The following is a 25528-nucleotide window of genomic DNA, read 5'->3' as shown; positions in this document are numbered from 1 at the left end:
TGTTTCAGGTTCTTAGTCTTGTTTTCAGAACATTAGACTGCACCAAGCTCAGGCAAAGACATATCTTTGAACTGGAACATAGGTGTCCCAGTCTAAAAGCAGAAAATATGGTCTCTTATTAATTTTCTTTCATCTGCTGGTATTTCACTGGATTTATATGAATATGAGCTATCTCTGAGATAACATATAGAACCATCACTGTGACAGGATTACTAATGCCTATGAAACCAGAAGTCAAAAAGAACCCAAAAGTGACATTACTTTTAAACTTTGATTTTTAAGTTAAGCTCATGATTTTCGAATGCCTGAGGTTGGCAATACTGTGACTCCCTAGCATCCTCTGTTCTAGTCAATTATATACTCTATGAGGAAGGTATAATCCTCTCTCAATGGATGAGGGTATATTATACCAGTGTGCTGCAACTTGCACGGGCCCTTTCTAAGATCCATTTCTAAAGATCTGTTTCTGATTTACAGAGCTCTGAATGGGATACGCCCATGTTATCACAGAGGTACCCTCTGGAACCCACTAGAGCAGCTGTGCTTGTCTGCAAGAAAAGAACAAAAAAAGCCAAGATATAAATTTGAGCGTCCAGGAAGTAAGGTATTTTCTACAGCCATATTCAGCATATGGACCATCTTCCCAAAAGAAATCAGGAATAATCTGACCATTGGACCTTCAGTACTTCCTATACAACCTATCTTTTCACCACACATTTCACAGAGAACTAAATTAGAAGAAAATATGGTGGAGTACTCAGACAGCATGACTAAATCCAAAGCAGATATGATAGCCGTTTTCTCTTCTTTATATGCAAGAGTCTAAGACACAATGTCAAATTCTGCCCTTTAATAATACTTAGCATTTATATAGCACTTTGCAGCCATAGATCCTAACATTTTACAGATGGGAAAAGTGGGACACAGAAGTTAAGTGACTTTGAAGTGGCCCCCCAGTTGATTTTTCTTTTCTATTCAGTGTCAGACCAATAAACCACCTAAAAAAAGGCATCATGTCCATATGTGACTGATTCAGAAGACCTAGGTTAGCTCTGCCATTGGCTTATTGTATGTGACCGTGGGATTTAGAAGACAATCTGCTGCTTTTTCCAATAGATGCTGCTGCCTCCAGCATGTATCTATTGAAATCAGTGGGAGCTCCAGCCATGCCTGTAAGGACAGAATTGCACCCAACGTTTCTAAAGTGACTGACAGCAGGTCATGTTGAACCAGATACTGTATCTTGGGACTAGCAAAGCAGATTGAGGTTCCTAGTGATCTGTTTTAGTGGTTAGCATGAAACAACTACCAATAATGGGATGGGTTGCTTTTTTCTGAATGATTTATTGGTCTGTATGAACTAATCCATTGTTTAGCTAGAATCACTAGATGTATTCTTTCTTGTGCTACTCCTAGTCACACTAAGAACAACAAAGGGAAACCAGAATCAAAATCCTAGTTGGACCAGACTATAACACCAAAGCCTGGGACCAGCTTATCTATCTTTATCAAACAAAACGCTAGAGATCCCCATTTCATTTAAAAAAAAAAAGAAGAAAAATCCAGTGGGAAGCCGCTTTTTGTGTTTCCAACATAAGCTTGTAAAAATTGAAAAAACTAACAACCCTGTTTCTGTGGTCAGCCAATAGGAAACAGCAAACATTTTAATTTCCTGATATTTGATGGGGTTTGGAGGTTGTTTTTCAGCTCAGGGCTAGCTTATCAAGGTCACCCTAAGCAGCAGAACTTGACTTGAGCTCTGACTGTTTGAGAAGGGTTGTCCTGGGTCTGGTCTGGTTAAGGCTCACATCGAGATTTTCTGTGCCTGACACACCAGCACCTCACAGTTTGTGTAACCATTTACACACAGGCTAAGCGACCATAAAATGCCACAGTTCTAATCTTGGGAGTGTTTTACACCCACTGAGCAGGGATGTAAATGACTGCACAAGACACAAGACAATGGTGAATGAGGCATTCTTTGGTTAGCTATAAAGGGTAACATGGAACACACAGGTCTGTTTACTTTTGAAGGACAAGGCTAATAGATGATCTCATAGTATTTGTCTAAGGATGGCATAGCTGAAAATAGTGTGTGAGTAGTGTAATACACTGACTTAGTGCATGTGAGCAAGTTGAGCTTTTAGTGACTAAGACAGCCTCAAAGACTTTCTTTTTATCCCAAGTGCTAGAGGCCTGAGAGCTAGGTGATGACAAGCCCAGGTTCTGTGTCCTCTGAGACTGTGGCAAGGTGCCTATAAATGTGTGTAGCCACGGCTCGTTTAAAATAAAGGCACCCCAGATGGGATTTGGACTCCTTTGGACCACAGATGCTTGGGAAGGGCTTGTCTAACACTGGCTTAGTATATATGATCACATGTCCCTCTAATATGTATTTTGTCTGGGTTGTTACACTAAGATTTCAGCTACACTGCTTTGATCATGTAATTTGTCTGTCTATATCACTGCATGTGCTAATATGCTGTGTAGGAAAGTAAATCATTAAACTAGGTCTAGGTTGTTTTAAAGCTAGTAACTGAAATCCTCTTTTTGTGGTTCTCTCGCTCATCAATAGCTTTTCACATCTTTTCACTAACCTTCAGAAGGGAAGAAGATGATAAAGACAAACAGTATGTTTCTCGGTGTTTATATTAATGATATAAAGTGGAAATGTTGGGTGACTAGAGAGCAGGGAAATTTGAAAATCAAGGAAAGAATAAAACAAATCTGTGAGATCTTTATTAAGATTTAATTTTTTATATAAAACACTTTGAGTTTAGAGAATCATTAAGCAGAGTGAAGATAATTATTGAAATTCCCACAGTGGGAAGGGCATTATGATTAAGTGTGTGGAACTTTAATGTAAATCTCTTTCTCATATTCTTGTATTATTTTGATCATTATTGTTCACAAGACTATTTGCTTATGAGAAAGCATCCAGCACAACAGTCAGCTTTATTATCATTATGAAAGAGCTGGCACATAAATACTTCCAATATATCTCTTTGGAGAGAGATTTGCTTAGCTTTTGAGCTGGGTATGTGTTACGTGTTTTGGGGGTGTGGTTATGTTGTGTTTCGCGAAGTTTTTCATTTGCTTTAGCCATAGGGACAAATAATAGGTTTGTGAATGTTTTCCCCCTACTTTCTAAAAGCCTGAGGATTAGTATTTCTGCAACGTTCAGATGCCTTCTAACTCAAAGGAACAGTTTACGAGACAAGTATATTAAATGTGCTATGAACTTCCTGACATAAACCTTCAGAAATGGTCTCCTGAGGAACAAAATAATAATAATGGGGAACTAATTGAGTTGGAAGTATCTATTGTTTTTGTCATGATGAATTCTCTACTGTGAATAGAGAAAAGACCATTAAACTTGTATTTCATTAAAGATTTCAGAGCTGATTTTTAAACCAAAATAGATTGCTTATTTTGAATGCCTATACAAATAAACTCTCTTATTTAACAAAGACCTGTTCTTAAGCAGACACAAGAATATCCAACAGTGATTATTTGTTTTAAGGTAAGCTAAAACTTGGCCATGTCTTTCCCCGTGGGAATTGCAATATTATGTAAAGGGATATGGTTAGCACAGCATGATTAGATAAATACATATGTTCATTGGCTCGATGTGCCAGTTTAAATCTGAGGAGGAGGGAAGGGAGATGTCTGCTCCACAGTTTGAGCTGAATAGAATGTGTATTCTTTAGAGCTGTGTGAAGAACATGCCTGTTTTCATCTTTCTGCAGATGGAAAAAGCATTAAGTACTTGCTGGTCTTAATAGCACCCGTGAATGGAGTTGCAGTGGAGATGCCTGCTTCGTATGGAGTGACTATTTCTTGAAAGGGGTGAGTTCTTAACAGTACATGGGATATGACAAATGTCTTATTTTCTTATTTTGAACCCTTAGAGTGTTGACAATAGTCCATACTGCCAGCCAAATTAGTGTTTGAGGTTATCCTATATGTTTGAGAGATACTTGCTTCTAGAAAGCCCTTTTTCCAATGAAAATATTCTGTTCAGATGATCAACTGAGATTTACTGACTAACTACGGTAGCCTTCAAACAACAGAGCTGATCATCTGAACCAAGTATTTCCATTAAAAAGGCCTTTTCCTAGAGCCAGATAGAGAACAGAAGAATATGCAAATACACTACAGATCATTTTCTTTCCCCATTTTTGTTCTCCACAAGAGACAGATTCACCTCCTGCCAGTGCAGAACTCACCTTTTTTTGGCATCAGTGCCTTGGCCTGAGAGACTGGGAGCTGGGGCCATATGTTCCTTATAGTCTCTCGTATGTTCTCTCTGTTCCTCCACTCCCTATGCTTATGAATCCAGGATATCTCCCATCTTCTCTATTTTTCTTTTAAATATTTTATTAAATATTCACTGCATAAAATGATACCAATCCTGTATGTTCAGTCATATGATATATCCAGGATTTCAATTTGTTAACATACTCAGAAACTGGGCAGGGGGGAGTGGAGGGCTTGGGAGGAAACCAAAACATTGTCACTTTCGCTGCATATACCTGCTGTTAATGATGTCTGGCTGATACTCAAACTATTGCTAGTTTACTGTTTTCGGTGCACACACATTTTCTTGCTAACACTCCTCCCTTTTATCTGTTGCACCATTCCAAAAACCAGGCATAGTGTACAGTACCCTTTTTAATGTCCACAAGTACACGGTGACCCGGGAAAGTGAGGGCAATACAGTGTCATTTTAGGACGCTTCTCAAAATTGCTCTGCATGTCCCAAACCAGTGAACCGGGTTACCTGGCTTGAAATGCTTCTCAGCTTGTGGGGAAGTAAAGACTGGCAGATATTAAATGTATCTTATTTAGAGTATAAAATAATAATCCGTGAACTAAATAGGATTATAGGCCACAGGTTCTGCATGGTATGTTTCAGCAGAGCCCCTGAATTGGCATCTGAAAACTTACATCCCAAGTCTAGCTTCATTTCACTTTAGCTGAGCTAGCCAATATATTTATTTCTAGGGTGCAAAATCCAGCTATGGTTTATCTTTCTTCTTCCCATCTTTCCTAGGGAGGCAGCCCATTCCATTTGCTAGAGTAGAGAATTAAGAGTTAGAAGACCTGGGTTCTCTTCCTGCTCTGCCAATGACTTATTGTGGAATACCTGAGCAAATGGCTTAAACTCTGTACCCCAACTTCCTCATTTTAAAAAAAGGTAATAACAATACTCACTTGCCTTTGTAAAAGGACATGAGATCCTCCAGTGAAAAAATATAAGCACATTATTATAACCTAGGGGTAATTGGGTCATAGTGTTGGGAGGGTGTGTAACAAAGGAGCAAAATTACCACAGCACAACAACTTTCTAAGAAGAGGCCCCTAAAACCATGGTCCCTGCACTTGTGCATGTCCTAATACAACAGGCAAGTTAGGCTGGCTCCCATGAGAGGGGAGAACAATATTTTGGAGACATCTGCCTTATGTGATTCAAACTGCATCTCCCAGGGAAGCTTCCTTAATTAGTATCATTATTATTCATTCCGTACGGTAAGTATTCCTGGCTCGGTACTGACATATCAGTATGTGTTTCTTCCCTGCCCAGAAAAGCTTATAATCATCTTAAACTTTGCACCACATTATATTTCTATAAGAGAAATCTTCAAACTAACCTGATAGGGAGCAAATTCCAGTTCTTCATCATGTGACCTAACCCAAAAAGGCTACCTCAACAAACTCATGAGTTTTGCCACCCTGTGGCAAAGACAAATTAAGAACATCCATATTTACACAGTCTTTGCTGGCCATTCCTGTTCATCCTATTGCAAAGTTATCTATCTAAGTTTGTCATTGGCATAGTGATAATTTTTAGAATTGGCTGCAAATTGATGTATCAAACAACTTGCAACCAAAGCCCAATACCTGCAAAAATAAGAACTCACTTCTCCATGACAACTGGCACCTGCACTCCCACTTCGCATACTATGGCTCTCAGTACGGAACTACAAACTTCCTGCTCTCTGATTGGTTGTCAGTAGGTGAGCCAGCCAAGAGACAACCAGTACGTGATAATTACTGTAGCTGGAAACTGATGCAGTCTGCCATCTGCAAGGGAATGTGTGAGCATGGCAGCTGCCTGCCTGTTGTTTGCAGAAAGAAGGACTCACTAGAACTGGCAGCTTTTCATCAATCTAGAGCAAGAATGAAAGGTTTGATGCTTTTTAAAATACTTTTTCACAGGGATCTGATGCAGAGTCTTACTTAGGCAGATGCCTCAGAGTCTGTTGTGGAAAATGAGGGCTTGGCATCTGTCATATGAACGTCTTATCTAACAGGTGGTACTGCAGCATTTGCCAAAGCCAAAACACAGGCATACTCTTCCCTTCATAACAAACTGAGTACAGTGTATATACAGAACGCTGATGCTTGTACTGTTGGACTTGCATTAAAATTAGCCCAAATTCACTGGAGTTCCATATCTGCACAAAAACATGTCAGTTTTTTATTAGATGGTCAGTGACAGACATGGGCTGGAAGCAAGACCTCTACAAATTTCAGGGAAATTCTAATCTGAATTCCATTGCTGGCCACTCTGGGATCTGAACATTGGGGGAGTCTGAATCCAGAGCTAAAGTTTGCAGCCCCGTCCCATTTCTGATCAGTAAGATTCATTTGAAATAGTGGCCAGTCACTGAAAGTAGCAAATACAATGTGAGGAAAACACCACGAATGATATGAAGCTGAATCTCCACCCCCCCATCTTCCAGTATCCAGAAGTCCAGTTTCTCTCCTACGCACTAAGTCCTGGAGTGTGCAGGCTGAAAAAAATCTTCATCAGTTCATCTGTTCATGAAAGGCACTGGATTGGCAGCTTTATTATTATTATTATTAATTATTGGCAGCTCTCTCCCACTCACATAGAGCAGCTACACAGGAAACCTTACAGCAGCGCAGCTGCAGCAGTACAGCTATGCCCCTGTAAGGCCTGTAGTGTAGACATTGTTCTAACTTCTGTTTAACATATTTCTTCAGTATATTCTTAACTGTGCCAAGGAGCTTCTGCTTCTATTTAAGGCAATCAGAACTGGAAGGGGATGCTGCTAAATTGGGTCGCTTGTTCTTGGGTAGAAGGAGCTTGAACTGTGACCTCAGCGTAGCCTAAATCAGGAGTGAGGTAATTGTCTAAGCACAGAGTCGAAGATGAAGAAGTTGCATTTCCCCTTGCGCTTGACAATACAAGAAAAGGATGTCAGAAGCAGGGCTGGCTCCATGTTTTCTGCCACTCCAAGTAGCGAAAAAAAACCCCAAAAAAACAGCAGCACGGCGGCAGGAGCTCAATCATGCCACTCCATTCTTTGGCGGCAGTTCAACGGCGTGTCCTTCAGTCTCTCCCTTCCTCTTCGGCAGCACTTCGGCAGCAGCTCAAAGAGGAAGAGAGGGACTGAGGGACCCGTCGCCAAATTCCCTCCAAAGACCCAGACGTGCCACCCCAATAGCGGACCGAGTGCCGCCCCTTTGTATTGGCCACTCCAAGCACCTGCTTCCTTAGCTGGTGCCTGGGCAGAAGAATCCAGTGTAGGCTCAGGGGGAGGCAAATGAACAGCAGGGTGATTGGTATGATCATAATATCACAATGACACTTTATCAGTCATCTTATCCAGCAGGCAGGGGCGGCTCTAGAAATCAGGCCGCCCCAGGCAGCGCAGAGCGCTGCGCTGCCCTTCCTCTCCCTCCCGCGGCCCGGCGGCCGTCCTCAGGTCCGGGGGGGTCAGCGGAGTGGACCTGCGCGAGCATGGCATGACAGCATGACACCGGAGCGCGGGAGCAGCCAGCGGGAACACGGCGGGCTCCCGCGGCGGTTCGCGGCGGGCGGCCGGGCCGCTGCGGCGCCGCAGTCATGCGCCTCAGTCTCCGTCGCGCGGCGCAGGCGGTCCCGGGCAGGCATGACTGCGGCAGGTCCACCACAGGTCCGCCCGCCCAGCCTGCCGCCCCCCCCCCCGCCTGCCGCCTCCGCCAGTGCCCTGCTGCCAGCAGGTGATACTATATTACGTGAGATTCTGTAAGCCCATGTTTAAAAGTTAAGCATACTAAAGGGCTTTGGGATAAACCTTGCTAAAACATCTGACTGGGTTTTGTGAGTGAGGTGCAGGAGAGCCAAAAATCATACTATTTGATGTGATGTTATAACCAACTCCAAAGCAGTGCAAAAAGTAAACAAACAGCATTTAGAAAGAGTAAAAAGTAAATTTGACTATTGATATTGCTTGGAGTTTTGATTGTGCAAGGTGTTACTGATTAACACAGATAAGGATGGTTGTTTTTTTAAAGCATCTGAATTTTATATGGATGAGTGTCCCTGCCAGCATTTTGTAGAAAGCATCTGACTCTTAACACTACTTTTCATTTTTGTGTTTAATATTACACACTAGCATAGTGACTAATAGACTTGCTCAGTTAGGAAACATGACATTCCACTCTCTGCCCCCCACCCCCCAACTCCACCACAGCATCTAAAACTATGTTGCTATACAGTGTGTAAGTAAAACAGAATTAACCCATGGGGTTAGAGATGGTACTTCTTGCTCAATTAGCTGCCATAGCAATTTGCTTTGTTACAGTTCATTCTTTGCCTCACTGTAGGATTTCATTTGTATCAATATTAACTGTTTGCCTTGGTAAAGGTTGCACAACAGCATCTGCAATTTATTATTCCACTGGCCCTACCACAGTAATAAAATCCTAAATACCATCTTCTTCTCACTTCAGGGACATGGTGAGAAGTACAACAGAGATGCTTAACTGAGATTAATTCACTGGAGCTTCCATTTGCTGAGATGGTGATTTCAATTACTGCAGTGTTTTACAAAAAATACACAAAACTAAAAAAAAAAAAAAAGAACACACACACACCCATCTTAGTTCTGCCTCTTAGATTATTACCATTTGTAAATAAATACGCATAAAGACTTTTGCTATCAGCCAGTTTGGCAGCTCAGGTGTATGTGCTACAGTGAAGCAAAGGCCAATGTAATTTGCTGATGAAAGCGCCTCAATGCATGCCTCTTCCATCTGTCTTTATTATGGCCCGTATGCCACCTAGAGGCAAATGACTGGAAAACAGAAATCAGGTTCCAGTTATACTTCTTAAAAGGAGAACTTGCTCATTTCTAAGAACAGACAAATGGCTGGAAAAAAATGAGCATCAATTTTGATGTCCTGGCGTTTAGAGCAGGAAGTATACTGGTAATCATGGCAAGTCATTTCACTTAAGCATCAGCATGTGAACTACTTAGGCACTGATATTAAGTCTGTATATATTACAGTTAGGCACAAAAGGCTTTGGCTGTTAGTAGTGGCGGATGGACTTACATGCAGTGGAACTGCATGTTAACTGACAGCACTATAGCAGGGCTTAAACAATAGATGCACTTAGACCTTTCAGTTACACTAAGAGAAAATAGTGGCATAGTTCTTGCTAGTCTAGGGAGGATTCACATGTCTCTGTTGTTATTGGGATTTATTTTGAGACTAAACCTGAGATGGTTGGAGTAAAAACCCTGAGTAATATATTACAGGATGCTATGGTTATGCAGAATATTCCAAAGGCATGGATGCTAGGATAGATCTCATCTTACTTAGGCCATGTCTACACTACCAATTTGTGTTGACAAAAGTGATTTTGACACCCAAAGGTCGACATAATAAAAATCACAATTTCATATTCACACTTGCTCTGTCTGTTGGCACATTGCGACCATTACATTAATGGTAAATTCTCAGAATGGAGAGGGGTAACTAGTGGTGTTCCCAAGGGTCAGTCCTAGGACCAATCCTATTCAATTTATTCATAAATGATCTGGAGAAAGGGGTAAACAGTGAGGTGGCAAAGTTTGCAGATGATACTAAACTACTCAAGATAGTTAAGACCAAAGCAGATTGTGAAGAACTTCAAAAAGATCTCACAAAACTAAGTGATTGGGCAACAAAATGGCAAATGAAATTTAATGTGGATAAATGTAAAGTAATGCACATTGGAAAAAATAACCCCAACTATACATACAACATGATGGGGGCTAATTTAGCTACAACGAGTCAGGAAAAAGATCTTGGAGTCATCGTGGATAGTTCTCTGAAGATGTCCATGCAGTGTGCAGAGGCGGTCAAAAAAGCAAACAGGATGTTAGGAATCATTAAAAAGGGGATAGAGAATAAGACTGAGAATATATTATTGCCCTTATATAAATCCATGGTACGCCCACATCTCGAATACTGTGTACAGATGTGGTCTCCTCACCTCAAAAAAGATATTCTAGCACTAGAAAAGGTTCAGAAAAGAGCAACTAAAATGATTAGGGGTTTAGAGAGGGTCCCATATGAGGAAAGATTAAAGAGGCTAGGACTCTTCAGTTTGGAAAAGAGAAGACTAAGGGGGGACATGATAGAGGTATATAAAATCATGAGTGATGTTGAGAAAGTGGATAAGGAAAAGTTATTTACTTATTCCCATAATACAAGAACTAGGGGTCACCAAATGAAATTAATAGGCAGCAGGTTTAAAACAAATAAAAGGAAGTTCTTCTTCACACAGCGCACAGTCAACTTGTGGAACTCCTTACCTGAGGAGGTTGTGAAGGCTAGGACTATAACAATGTTTAAAAGGGGACTGGATAAATTCATGGTGGTTAAGTCCATAAATGGCTATTAGCCAGGATGGGTAAGAATGGTGTCCCTAGCCTCTGTTCGTCAGAGGATGGAGATGGATGGCAGGAGAGAGATCACTTGATCATTGCCTGTTAGGTTCACTCCCTCAGGGGCACCTGGCATTGGCCACTGTCGGTAGACAGATACTGGGCTAGATGGACCTTTGGTCTGACCCGGTACGGCCTTTCTTATGTTCTTATGTTCTTATGTCCTCAGTGGGGGCTCCATCATCAACAGTGTGAACAATGCACTGTGGGTACCTATCACATAGTCCTTCTGTCACTAGGTGTTGTGGGACGATGGAGTGGATCACGGCACATCTTGGGACAGTGCTAAATGTCCCGTGACGCATTGCTTTCTGTCCCACCACTCCAGGGGCTTCCAGCTTTCTTTCATGGCATTTTTTCAATGGCCCTTCTTTGCTATGCACCGTGGCATCTTTGTGAGAAGGATGGATCCCGCACTGCTCTCCTACGCTCTGTTAACTGTCATGAAGACATCGCGGATGGCAGTGCGGCTACTCATGACGTTCCTAACTGAAGAAGACTCACAGGTGATATGGATAGGAGCAATTTTAGATTGCTTTTGGCATTCACAGAGCAGATGCATAGGGTAGACCTTTTCAGCTCATGAAACAAGCACTGAATGGTGGGATCATATTGTCATGCAGGTGTGGGATGACAAGCAGTGGCTACAGAACTTTCAGATGCAGAAAGCCACTTTCCTGGAACTGTGCGCAGAGCTCGCCCCAGACCTGCGGTGTAAGGACACTAGAATGAGAGCTGCCCTCTCAGTAGAGAAGCATGTGGCAATTGCTGTGTGGCAGCTGGCAACTCCAGACTGCTACTGGTCGGTCATGAATCAATTTGGAGTGATACAAAGTCGACTGTTGGGACTGTGTTAATGCAAGTGAGCAGGGCAATAAATTGCATCCTGATATGAACGACTATGACTCTCAGAAATGTACATGAAATAGTGGATGGCTTTGCAGAAACGGGTTTCCTTAGCTGTGGAGGGGTGATAGATGGCACACACATTCCAATTTTGGCACCAGACCACCTTGCAACAGAGTACATCAATAGGAAGGGGTACCTCTTCATGGTGTTGCAGGCGCTTATGGATCACCGTGGGCGTTTCACTGACATCAATGCAGGGTGGTCTGGGAAGGTACATGACACGCTCATCTTCAGGAACACCAGCCTGTACATATAGCTGCAAGCAGGGACCTATGCATCCGATGAAGTGGGTTGCATCCAATGAAGTGGGGTTTAGCCCACGAAAGCTTATGCTCAGATAAATTTGTTAGTCTCTAAGGTGCCACAAGTACTCCTGTTCTTTTTGCAGATACAGACTAACATGGCTGCTACTCTGAAACCTGTCATCTATTTACAAGCACCCTATGCTATAGCAAATCTCTGCTTCACAGATTGCTCCACATGCTGATGGTGCCACTCATTTCATATGTCCTCTGCACACCCTCTCCCCTGGTGAGGCACTGTGGAATGGTGGCTTAGATTGCCCTAATACAAACACAGTTAGGCCGCATACTACGCATGGATGCCCAAACTCAACCACCTGATACGTGACTGTGTTGTGAAAAAAATATGTGGTGGGCAGAACTTAACTGTATTTGTTATAACTGGGCCAGATGAGTGTGTCCCGAACTGGTCACAAAAACACTGTTGTACTTATAGTGCTATTTAGGTTCTTATATGGCATCTGAGTGTCTTCCAGAGTTAAAAAAATATCAGAAGACTAACAGCTGCCAAATGGGTTTCCTCCCCGGTTCCTTTCATGGGGGCAGAGTGGATGGCATGTGTAGGTATTTGTTGTTGTTTTGTATATGTTAAAGTGCATGAGGAAGGCAAATCTGCAGAAATTTGCCTTGCTTTTGAGCTGGAGCATAGTGAGATTTGTGGGAGGTTTCAGACCTTAGGAGAGAGAGCTCTAGCCACTAAGAAAGCCCTTTCTCTTGCTTCACCTTTGTGGTTGGACACCAATTCCATTTTCCCTGAGCAGTGCAGGTGTCAAGGATAACTGAGATCCCTGAGGATGAGCCAGTGTTTTAGGCCTCTGGCATGGACCCTGACCATTAGCACTTTGAACATAAGAACCAAGACCTTAAAATGACTGTTGTGCTGTACAGGGAGCCAGAGCAGAGCACTGGGAAGACATGCTCTTGATAATGTGAACAGGTGGCTGCAGCATTCAGCTCCAGTTGCAGTTTTCTCAGTTTATGCTCACAAACCCAAATAAATTGCTTTGCCATAATCCAAGTGATAGGAAGCAAACACAAGTATTATCATGGCCAGGTCTGTTGCAGATGGGACAGTCTTTTAGTTGTGCCCTCTGTCTCCTTACACACATGACCCCATTCTTTTTTTCATGCTACCCCCTACCCCTGGAACAGCCTCTCTCTTTCTCCCTTCACAGCCCTTTTCAGATCTTGTTTCTTTTGGCTTGGTTCCCTCTGGTTACTGATCTCAGCTCCACTCTGTCTCCTCTCTCATGCCTGATAAGATTGAACATAGAAATAAAACCAATAACCTGAATTCTCTGTAAATACTATCCAGGAAAGAAAGCAAGAATCAGAGGGCCTCAGTGTGTGGGAGTTGGACTGAGGGTAGAAATAAAACACTGTTCTTGTGAGTGTGACTCAAGCAATTGCTTCTGTGATGTAGACTTCAGAAGCCTGTGGTATTTGCATTCTGCTTTGCTTCACTGTCACGCACCCTTGCCCACTGCATTAGTGTGTGTGTTGAGAAGCAAACTGGCTTGTTTCTAGAAGATAAACACCTCTGTCAATGGAGAACTGCAAAAATGAGGAATTTGGGAATCATATTGAAATGAATGTACCACATACCCAGGAATATGTACCATGAGAGTAGAAAGAGCATATTGGACAAGGTTCAGAGTGGTTCTGTTCCAATCTGTTCTTATCCCTTTTGATTTCATTTACATAGTATTATTTAGTGGGTGGTACTTTCCACTCAAGTAAGAAAATAACTCGTCTGTCCAGAAAAGCGTATAGTTTAAAATAGACAAGTATCGTAACAAACTATGACAACAGACTACAGTGAACATAGCTCTTATAGTGAAGGAATGAGGACGAATCATAGAAACAGTGGAAAGAGAGACCAGCTCCTTAGGGTGCATGTCGGTTTGGGAGAGCCCACTTCACCTCTCTTATTCCAGTATCCTGTCTGAGGGTATTCTCCATTTTTCCATTAACAATACAGTCACAGGGAAAGATTTTCAAAAATGCCTACAGCTGTTAGGAGCACAAATCCTATTAAAAGACAATGGAACTTGTGCTCCTAACTGCTTAGGCACTTTTAAAAATCCCACCTGCAGATCTTTCAGGAAGGACCTTAATTCTTTCAGTCTAACCTGCATCTCAAATGTAATCTTACAAAACCATGTAAGGATGTTATAAATCAGAGTGTTCCTGGTATGGACTATAAAATGCAAAAGTTTATCCAGATTTACACTAAAATGAAACCTGCACCTGCCTGTGAAACACTTTGAGACAGAGTGATCATTTTGCAGTTGTTTCTGAAGATAAGCAGGGATCTAGCTAGTAAGCACTGTGAAATCTATATGCACACTGGCTGATCCACAGAGTATCATAAACTCCTGTGGTAGACCTTTACTATTACACCCAATCTGATTGCTAACATTGTGTGTGTGGTCAGACATAGAGATCTAACAGTGTGTTAATAAAAGGCCTTATGAAGCACAATGTAAACCTGCTAGTCACAAGTAGAATTGTTGCCTCAGGAAATTAAACAGCAGACACTCATAGTTCTGTCAATGAAGAGAGGAGAAAACAAAACATTTGTTCTTCCACTAGGAAGTTCTGTAACTGTAAATATTTTTAAATTGGTTCTTTACCCATAGCAAAGAGATTTAATCATTGTAAGAATGATGATCATCATAATCCATCCTCAGAAACATTCCCAAGGAGAATACTAAGAATATGGGCAACACTTTACCTTGAAAGACTTGTTGGCTCATGCAACCCAAGCCAATATGAAAACAACTCCTGCTGTCTGTGGGATCCAGTGAGCTTAACAAAACGGTGTAGAATTGAGCTGAGGGAGTGGGCAGGGGAATTTTTCACCTCTATAGGGAAGCTCCAGCAATAGCCAGTAGTGGATGTGATGATGTGAAAAATTATCAAACGGGGGTAGCACTTCATAAAGGTGCCACAAGCGAAGAAATAAATAGCTCATTTAAAGATACTGCTGTGCTGAAATACCAGTTGTCTTCTAGACATTATTTATAGGCGTGAGGAGTGACGCAACAGAGTAGACGGGGAGACAAATTAATGTGGGTGGATACAAAATTTCAGTTGCTGGCTACGCCCTTTCTGAACACAGGCCAGTCCAAGGAATCAGGCCACATATCTGCAAAGGGCCTCCCATAACCATCACATGACTAACCCTCAGCTCTACTCCCCAGTACCCAGAACAATACCATACCCTCCCCATGAGCACCATAGCTCTGACTCCAAGATGCCAAAATCTGAAGCCTGATCAAGCTAATATTAAAGAATGGTTAACCAATAGGCTATCATTTATGATATGACCCTCTCTTCCACTGCTCCCTTCAGAATTGGGGCCTTGCATTTGTTTGAGATCTGGGCCCATTTAAAACTTACCCTGAGCCTGAACTGAATACTGGAGGCAGCTGCATCTAGCCCTTCCCTGCTGGAGACATGGTGGAAAACTTGCAGGACTTTTGAGGGTGTCAGAGTGCAAATTAGAGTTCCTGGTGAGAGCAGTCCCCAGTGTAGGCCAATCCTTAGGCATCACAGCATCCTGTCTGCTATAACTATTCCTTTGTACATCCCTAGTATTGGGAATCATCCTTACGTGTAAGTTTCTCTGTTGGTAATAAGCATTTTTTTTATTTATTTATTTTGCTACTTGTTCTTCACTGTATTGCTTTACAAAGTGAATCATTACACAGGTTTTCTGACATTTTAATTGGTTAATTTCTTTTTCCAAGTTATTTGCTCAAGGTAGGTGTGGGTTCATTTTTCTCAACTTTGAAGAGTGTGAAATGAACTGTCCCCTTACATATTCCCATACAGCAATCCCACACCACCAGAGGGGTTTGATCTCCATTAGAGTTAAGTGCAAAAGACATCTGGCTCATTATAAAAAGCTTATAATCAGGTTGCTGGAGTGTAGCACAATTCATTGATCATCTACTGAAATGATTCAGATTGTCAAGTAACACTAGAATCAGCCAGCTCGTCCCCTGTGTGGTCAGAGAGATGGATAGGACTGAAATCACTATCTACCATGAAAGGCTAAATTACTTTTGACACCAGGAAAAAAAAAAAGACTCATGAGTGGTTGACATGGGAACAAAATGTATAGTCCTTTTTATTTGACTGTAAATCCCCCCTCACATTCCTATTGATCCAGATCCTATTTAAAGCTGTCAGTCACTCTCAGAGATGTTAATGTGTTGATTTAGCGGAAGAGGATTCATCTAATTCCAAATTTTGCACACACTTATAATCCATTATAATGAAATAAGGATCAGGCCATTCAGCAACTGTCAAAAATGCAGTTAGACTGATTTGGGGATTTCAGAAACTCAGTCAGAGGTTAGGGGTCTATTTCAGGAGTGAGTGGGTGAGTTCCTATGGCCTGCAATGTGCAGGAGGTCAGACTAGATGATCACGATGGTCCTTTCTAACCTTAAAGGCTTGTCTATTTTGTCGGTATCATTAGGCCCATAGACATTGGAAGTAGTGCATGAGCATTTATTAACAGCTACAGACATGTTAATTGTAGTGGGCTCTGGTCATGCTGGCAATACTAAAGGTTGCAAAGCAAGTTCCATTATATTCCCCATGCCCACTTTTCATACCCCCATAACATTCTGCAACACTCCCCCTTTGGGATGAAGTGTTCTACTCTGATTCTTTGTCTGAAGGTGAGTTTTCTATAAAAGATTGAGGAAAATTATCTGAGCCATTTTTTGAGTTTGGGACAGTGGAGGGGAAAGGTAAATAAATTCTAACCACACTTGGTTGAACTGGGCTAAAAATGGCTGAAGTTTGAAACTTAAAATTGACTACATGGATAACAGCCCTCGCTGAACCCTAATGACTTGACTAGATTTGATAGAGGAAAAAGTTATTCACAATTGAAACATCACATTTGAGCACGCTCATTGGGCATCTGCTAATATTTTAGTGGGTGTAGCGGGGTGGTCACTCCGCTTCTGCCCTGCAGGGCTTAAAAAAGCCCTGGGAGAGGGCTGAGACAGCGAGAGGGCTGCTGCTACAAAAGCAGCAAGCCTCGGCGGATTGGGGAAAGAGCCACAGCTGCGGCCACACCCCAGTCAGGCCACAGCTGGCCTGTATAAAAAGGCAGGTGGGCCAGAAGCGCAGAGTCTCTCCCTCTGCCTTTAGAGGGAGAAGGGCCAGGCTGCTGGGGAGTGGGTAGTTAAGGTGGAGCAGGGCTGGGGGAAGGCCAGAGGAGCTGGGGAGCTCCATCCTGGAAACCCACCCCCAGGCTGCAGGCCTAGTGGAAGGACAACTGGGTACTGGGGTTGCAGGGGGAAGCCCACGGGTAGACAGAGGCAACAGGTCCAAACCCCCCTTGCCTGTGATGAGTGGCTTATACTGCTGTCTGCCCCAGGGAGTGGGGGCTAGTTGGTGACTGGCAGTAGCCTACGACTGAGATAAGGTGGGGATGGCGGGTGGGGATTCCCCAGGTTGGGGAGACCCTGAGAGTGAGGGTTACTGCCAGGGGGCAGCACCCCAGATAACAAGACACCAGAGTCCAGGGAGGGATGCGGGGGCCCAGTGGCAGTGGGACATTGGCCTGCAGGAGGGGTGTACGGAGGCTGTACGAGCTAATTCCCAAGATGACCAGCAGGGGGCGACGCACCAGTGAGTCTCACACACACCTTTACAGTGGGGCTCACTGGTGCCTTGGAATTCACTGTACTTTTTCCTAACTCCTGGAACAACCTCCATGAGGGAGATTTTAACTGTCCCCCGATACACACATGGGGCTAGATTGTGCAGTTTGCATTCAGACCTGTGTGTTAAGAGCTGATATAAAGAGTTGCACAAAGAAAGCCAGTTAGAGTGCACTACACATTTTATAGTTCTAGAAAACCATGAGCAATGCTATGTATTCTTGAGCACCCCACCCTACTGGCCCCTTATCTATTAACTATTTGTCCATGTATATATATATATATATGGACAAATATATATATATATATATGTCTATATATATATATATATATATATAGACACAGAGCACTCTCAGAACACTACGTGGAGGCAGTTTTGGGGCACCGTCTGGAGTAACCAGTCCTCAGGAGACATAATATCTCCCAAGGCTGCTGGCTGTACATGCTGTATCACATATTGGGATAGTGAAGATGGCTTCTCCCAGTGTGCTGACCCTGCTCTGTGCACAGTGTGGAAGCTGGTAGTGGGGTTCCTATTTCCCTGTCTCCTTTCCACCTTTTTCCAGGTGATAAGTTCCTCAAAGATATAAGGACTGAGCAATCCCCATTCACGAGGGCTGCTTTCATGGTTTGCCTTTGTACAAGCTGCATAAAGGGGAGGTTTCTTGCTCACTTCCCCCACCCTGACCCACACACTTGAAAAAGGATAGATTGTGATCTAGCCCACAGAAAAAAATTCTCCCAGAATCTGCCATAATGTCAGGAATAGGAGTACGGCAGGACAAAATTCCTAATTAATCAATTTTAGGATCTTTCCACAGTTGGAATAGAATTCTGAACACTGCCAATTCTAACCTTTACTTTTTAAAAGATTATTTTTCTCTCTTCTTTCATTGTGTCACAATATAACTCCATGCCACTGCACTGCTAGCCGAGCCTCATTCAAAACTCTGTCCAGCCAAACATGAGCAGCAGTAATTCAACTTTTTCCCTCTCAATTCACATCAATGAGGTAGAATTTCAAAGTCTAACTTAGACAATGTAAGTAGTAACATTATTAAACACGAGTCATTTTTGTTTTGTTAAACCTGGGAAATGAACTGCAAACAACATTAAGTTTGCACAATTACAATAAAAATGTCTAGAAACACACAAATTAATGTTCTGGAAGCTGTACTAATTCCTCTGTGTTGTGTGTGTGTGTGTATATATATATATATATATATATAATTTCTGTCTTTCTTGTTACATGTGTTGTTAAAATATAATAGTTTATGTCATAAAATTCACAAAATGTCCAGTGTGGCCAAGTTAACATTGTTAGAACCTTAATATTTTTTTCAGAGTAGCCACCGTGTTAGTCTGTATCCGCAAAAAGAACAGGAGTACTTGTGGCACCTTAAAGACTAACAAATTTATTTTAGCATGAGCTTTCGTGAGCTACAGCTCACTTCTTCGGATACATAGACTTTTCCTGTTGTCATGCATACTTCCACCTTTTCATGTTCTCTGTATGTATAAATATAAATATCTCCTGTCTGTATGTTCCATTCTATGCATCCGAAGAAGTGAGCTGTAGCTCACGAAAGCTCATGCTTAAATAAATTTGTTAGTCTTTAAGGTGCCACAAGTACTCCTGTTCTTAATATTTTTTGTGATTTATAACTGTGTAGCTCTAATGCTCATTAACTGTTTGTAGCAATGGAGGTGGGACTATCTGTGCCGGGGAGAGGACATCTGATGAGTCACAGAGGATGGAAGCAAAGTGGAAGTAATGTCTTATCTTCCTCCACTGCATACAATTCAATAGTTATAGTGAAAAGTGCCAATAACTTTTCAGCATTTGGTTTATTTACAAATTATACCATTGTCCCTTCCATGTTGTTATGTGTAGGGAGAACACTGGGTTAAATATAAAGTTTTCAAGTTTTAATGTTATATTATATAGTCACAAAAAAGTTATACATTTCCTACAAATATCACAAAGAAATGATTTTCAGTCTTTTAGATTCCTACAAAGGATGTTCCACAGGCAGTTACAAGTTAATAGAAAATTCAGGTTCATCATCCAAGTTGAAATAATTTGTATTTGACAGTCATTCTATACATTTTCTACTTTTATTAAGGACTCCACATATCACTATAAGTGTAAAGCAAAATACAACTTTAACTATGAAACCCCTAAGGCAACTCCATAATGCCTTATGTAATGGTACATACATACAGAACACTGACTTACAGATGTATAACTTACACCACCTCTTAATTGGATCTTGTGCATGCATATATGGAAAACAAAGTGCTACTGGCTCATAAAACTATTAATTGTTTTGAATAGTCTATTCACTGCTTACAATATCTATGACCTAATAATATTGACACCTTAGATAGACCAAGTTCAAATGTATTTCTGACCCTCACTGAATGGTGTAATCCTTATAATATATATAAACACGTACTTGCTCTTAAAGCATTAATTTATCTGACAGTTTGGGCAATGCCAGTAATATAAGGGTCCAATCCTGCTAACAGATACTTGACTAACTCTAGGGATAAAGTTACTAAAGTGTGTAAATGTTTGCAGGATCAGCTCTTTAGCATTAATGGTCCAAGAAATACCTGTATCGTGTGCTGTTGCCTGAGAATTTGAGTCTACTTATATATTGCCCACCATGAAGGATATCAATCATGTGTGAGTTCTTTTTATACAAGACCCATTAGGAAATCAAGGTAAGCAATTCTAGAACATTATCATTGAATTATTGAATGTCACATGCCCTCTAGTGGCAAACAATACTTATGAAAATTTACTCTTTTGTGATATTTCTTAAGAGAAAATAGAAGAGAGATGAAGGGGAAAGATATGCAGCATTGCCAACCCCAAATATTCAAAAATCATAAGATGGGCATAAAAAATCACAAGATTTAAAAAAACACATGTTGGGTGCTTTTTATTTGCCTTTTGGTAGTATAGGCTTTACGGTTTCTCAAGCTTTTTTTTCTATAGTCATGAAGGCTGGAAACTCTGAGATTCTCACATAATCAAATGAATCCAAAAGCTGGGACTTTCAGAAATGCACCAAATATTGGGAGAACTGACAGTTGTGGTTTTGATAATCCAGCAGCAACTATGGAACCCGTGCAGCAGTTTGCATAGAGCTAAGAGCGTCTGTCACAGATGGGCCATTTAGATTTGGTTCTCTTACTCTCCCCAATATGTTGATGTTACACAGGCTACTCAGGTTAGATCAAACAAGTTGAGCCCCGTATGACATAAAGAGGTCTCTGTCTGGTCATTCTGTGATAGCAGCCACAATCCATGGTCAAAACTAATAAAAGTAGATCCTCTGTTTACACAAAGAACAGAGTTTGCTCTGACCAAGGCAACAGCATAGTCAGGGCCGGCTCCAGGCACCAGCACAGCAAGCAGGTGCTTGGGGCGGCCAATGGAAAGAGGCGGCACGTCTGGCTTTTCGGTGGCAATTCAGGGGCGGGTCCTTCAGTCCCTTTGGAGCTTTCCCCACCACCACCACCACTTGGCAAAAACGCTGGAGCCGGCCCTGAGCATAGTGCCTAGGCTTGTCACAAAATTTGGATCCAGATCTAAATCTGGTTCTGAACTTCTCACAGTTCAGGAGCGGTAGTTGAGCCCCTTGCAGAGATATGGGTTACCTAAAAAAGTATAGATATGCAGCCAACACACATAGATATTTGTGGAATGTGAAATAGGATATATACATGAGTTGTTTGCAGTGTTGTTGTAGCTGTATTGGTCCCAGGATACTACAGAGACAAGGGGAGAGGTGAGGTAATGTCTCTTATTGGACCAATTTCTGTTGGTGAAAAAAACAAGCTTTTGAACTACACAGAGCTCTCCTTCAAGTCTGGGAAAGGAATTTGGAGTGTCATGGCTAAATACAAGGTGGAACAGATATGGTAAGAGATCATTGAAGATGAAGTGGCCAGTTAACACCTCTACAATCATAGGACAAAAAGTAGAGGTTAGTGGGTTACAGATTGTTCTAATGATCCATAAGTCCAGTGTCTTTATTAAGACCATGATTTTTAGTCTCTAGCTAAGTTATGAATTTAAATTCATCTTTAGAAGGCATTGTGTGGGTTTCCTTTGAGAACAAGGACTGAGAGGTCAGATATGGAGTGACTGTTTTGTGAAAAGTGTTCACTTACAGGTGATATGGTGTTTTTGTCTTTTATCATTTTTTGTGTGAGTTCATTGGAGAGCAGAGTGATTGTCTGGTTTTACCCCCAGGATTGTTATTATTATTATGCATTTAGTGCAGGGGTAGGCAACCTATGGCACGAGTGCCGAAGGTGGCACACGAGATGATTTTCAGCGGCACTCACACTGCCTGGGTCCTGGCCACTTGTCTGGGGGGCTCTGCATTTTAATTTAATTTTAAATGAAGCTTCTTAAACATTTTAAAAACCTTATTTACTTTACATACAACCATAGTTTAGTTATATATTATAGAATTATAGAAAGAGCCCTTCTACAAACATTAAAATGTATTGCTGGCACGCAAAACCTTAAATTAGAGTGAATAAATGAAGACTCGGCACACCACTTCTGAAAGGGCGGCAGGTGCATTTCTGCAGCGGCGGCAATTCGGCGGCAGCTTCTGTTTAGCTGAAGCCACCCCGGACAGCTAAACATAGAAGCTGCTGCTACCGAATTGCCGCCGCTGCAGAAATGCGCGTGCCACCCTAAGGGCACACGGACTGCCCCCGCCACCCGCGGTGGCAATTCGGCGCGCTGCTTGGGGGCAAAACAACAGGGACTGCCGCCCCTTGCAGAATGCCGCCCCAAGCACCAGCTTGGAATGCTGGTGCCTGGAGCCGGCCCTAGTTTGAAGGCCAGAAGAGGGGGACTTGGGGAAGACTTTTTTCAGGATGTGGTCCCCATCAAGTATGGCTTGTCATTTTTTAATGATATCCTGTATGGGTTCCAGTGTAGGGTGGTAAATGAAAAGTAAGGGTGTGTGGTCAGAGGGTTTTTTTCCATATTGAAGTATATTTTCTGGGTATTTGCGTGGCTCATTCCATAATAAGATCTATTTTTCTGGTTGAATGTCCTTGTTTGGTGAAAGCAGTTTTAAGTGTAGTAAGTTATGTATCCCAAGCTTTCTCCTTGGAGCATGTTCTGTGGTATCTGAGTACCTGGCTGTAGATAATAGATTTCTTGGTGTCTTTGGGGTAGTTACTGGATCTGTGAAATAAGCGTGGCGATCCATGAGTTTCTTGTACATAGTTGTCTGTAGGGTTCCATTGTTGAAGTTGATGCTGGTGTGGGAGTGCTCTAGAGAGAGTTTGATGTATGGGTGGTGGTGGCTGACGTTGTCTTGGAAATCTAAGAGGAAGTTTAGATCCTCTGTCCAGAGGATGTAAATATCATCAATGTATCTCAGATATATCGCTGGTTTCATAGTGCATTTGTCCAGAAATTCTCCCTCAAGGCAATCCATGAAGAGGTTACCATATTGGGGAGCCATCCTAGTACTCATGGCTGTTCCCATGGTTTGGACAAAATGTTTGCTGTTGAATGTAACATAGTTATGGGTGAGGATGAAATTGATGAGTTTGACAATGTGTCAGCAATGCCATCATTATAAGGAATGTTGGCATACAGGAAAGTGACATAAATTGTGGCCAGATGTTCTTCTGTGGGAGATTGTTAATGTTGTGGAGTTTCTGGAGGAAGTTAGTTGTGTCCTGGAGGAAGCTGGCCCTTTGTGGTGAGTGGTTTGAGGATGGTTCTATGCGTTCTGATTTTCCTTTATTAATAGTGCCATGGCCAGATATGATGAGTCAGCATCATAGGAGGTCACTTGAGTGGGTTTGTGAGAGATGAGGTTGTCGAGTTTCTCTTGGAATAGTTTGGGGAAATATCTAATTAGGTCCTTAAATTCCTGGTTGAATTGTGCTGTGGGTTCTCTTTGAGTTCTTTATAGTAGGTAGTGTCAGAAAGTTGTTGGTTGGCCTAATTAACATAGTCCTCATGGTCGAGAATTACTATGGCACCCCCTATGTCTGCTGGTTTGTTCACTAGCTGGTAATCGGATTTCAGGGACTGTGTAACTGTCCTCTTGGTAGTGGAGAGATTGTGGTGGATGTGATGTTTGTTATGGATTTCATAGTCAATTTTTTTTCCTAAAGCAAACAATGTAATGATCAAGTGGGCTGTCCACTGTGGGGTGTGCAGGCAAATGATTCTTTTTTCTTATGACTGTCTGTAGGGACATGATAGTTGTGGGTGATGTCATCATTGTGAAATAATTCTTTCAGGCAGAGTCGGTGAAAAAATTCTTCTAGTTCACATTAGTATGGTATCAGGTTCCTTGATGGGGCAGACGTTCAGTCTCTTGGAGACTGCAGATACTTCAGCTCTGGTTAGGGATAGTTTTGATAAATTGATGATGTTGGGGTGTCGTGTAATGTCCACGTGGTGGGTCCTAGTGCCATGGTTTCTCCCAGAGATGGTATTCTGTGGGTTGTGGAGTTGTTGTAGTCAGGGGCGGCTCCAGGCACCAGCACGCCAAGCGCGTGCTTGGGGCGGCAAGCCACTGGGGGCGCTCTGCCGGTCGCTGCGAGGGCGGCAGGCAGGCTGCCTTCGGTGGCTTGCCTGCGGAGGGTCCGCTGGTCCCGCGGCTTCGGCGGACCTCCCGCAGGCGTGCCTGCGGAGGGTCTGCTGGTCCCGCGGCAGGCAAGCCGCCGAAGGCAGCCTGCCTGCCGTGCTTGGGGCGGCAAAATGTCTAGAGCCACCCCTGGTTGTAGTCGTTCCACTGTTTGATTTTCTATTGGATGACTGTCATGAGGGGGTTTTTAAAGTTGGTTTGGGTTTTTTGCATTATCTCCAGGTAGGTTTACTGATTTTTTCCTTCCAGTGTGTGGCAGGAATGTTCTCAAATGAACTCACACGGAAAAATTATAAAAGACAAAAACACCATATCACTCGTAGGCGAACATTTTTCACAGAATAATCACTCCATATATAACCTCCCAGTCCTTATCCTCAAAGGAAATCTGCACCACACCTTCTAAAAATTACCCTGGGAGCTTAAATTCATAGCTTTGTTAGACACTACAAAATCATGATCTTAATAAAAACACTGGATTTATGGTTTATTATGACAATCTGTAACCCACTTTTTTGTCCTATGACTGCAGAGATGTTAACTGGCCACTTCATCTTGAATATCTGTTAACTATTTATGCTAAACAATCTGTTCCACCTTGTATCTTTCCCAAACCTGAAGAAGAGCTCTGTATAGCTCAGAAATTTGTCTCTTTCACCAACAGAAATTTGACCAATAAAAGATATTTGCTCTCTAGCTTGTCTCTCTAACATATATATGTGAACATTTATCTAAGTATTTATATGAGCTATGAGTCTTCTGAAAATGTATCCACCCTCCTTTACTTGTTTTTTTCCATGCTTTTAAGTTTCTTAACTGTAATGTTGCTTAGAATGCATATGGTTCAACTTTATTATTAACTACAATGATGACAGGCACCTAAAAACCTAAGACATGGAGCAACTTTAACTTAAAGGTAACAAACTTTGTTTATCTATTAATCAAAAATGAGTCATGTTAGTGCAGCATAATGCTTTTTAGTCTCCATTGTGCTCCTGCCACATAGATAAATGGCTGAACAGACTCCATTAAGAGATACATTGCCTGTCACTGCCAGAGCTTAAGGAAAAAACTAATAAGATTTCACATTTCCGATGTCACACACAGGCATGAGCAGGCTCAATTTACCAGAGAGAGGCCAAAGATTAGTAATTCTGGAGTCTGAAAAGCCATGATCCCAAAGAAAATGTAGATGAGAGAAACTGCTGTAATGTCATGCAGGAAGGATGTGAGCAAATGAT

At 42.1% G+C, this 25528-nt stretch overlaps 1 long non-coding RNA gene across 2 annotated transcripts; it reads left to right on the top strand.

Moving 5' to 3' along the window:
* Nucleotides 1-478: 478 nt before the first annotated feature.
* On the top strand, nt 479-11581 carry LOC120374417. 2 transcript variants are annotated; one of them, XR_005586079.1, is made up of 6 exons: nt 482-604; nt 2576-2630; nt 3750-3849; nt 5057-5200; nt 11059-11236; nt 11354-11581. It is a non-coding gene; the product is annotated as an uncharacterized LOC120374417 (long non-coding RNA). The 2 variants fall into 2 exon arrangements; XR_005586078.1 differs by lacking the exon at nt 2576-2630 and having other exon boundaries at nt 479-604.
* The last annotated feature ends 13947 nt before the right edge of the window (nt 11582-25528 follow it).

This window comes from Mauremys reevesii, linkage group 11 (genome assembly GCF_016161935.1).
Source record: "Mauremys reevesii isolate NIE-2019 linkage group 11, ASM1616193v1, whole genome shotgun sequence".
In the NCBI taxonomy this organism is placed as follows: Eukaryota; Metazoa; Chordata; order Testudines; family Geoemydidae; genus Mauremys; species Mauremys reevesii.
The sequence above is the reverse complement of the archived record's forward strand: the minus strand, read 5'-3'. Positions and strand labels throughout refer to the sequence as shown.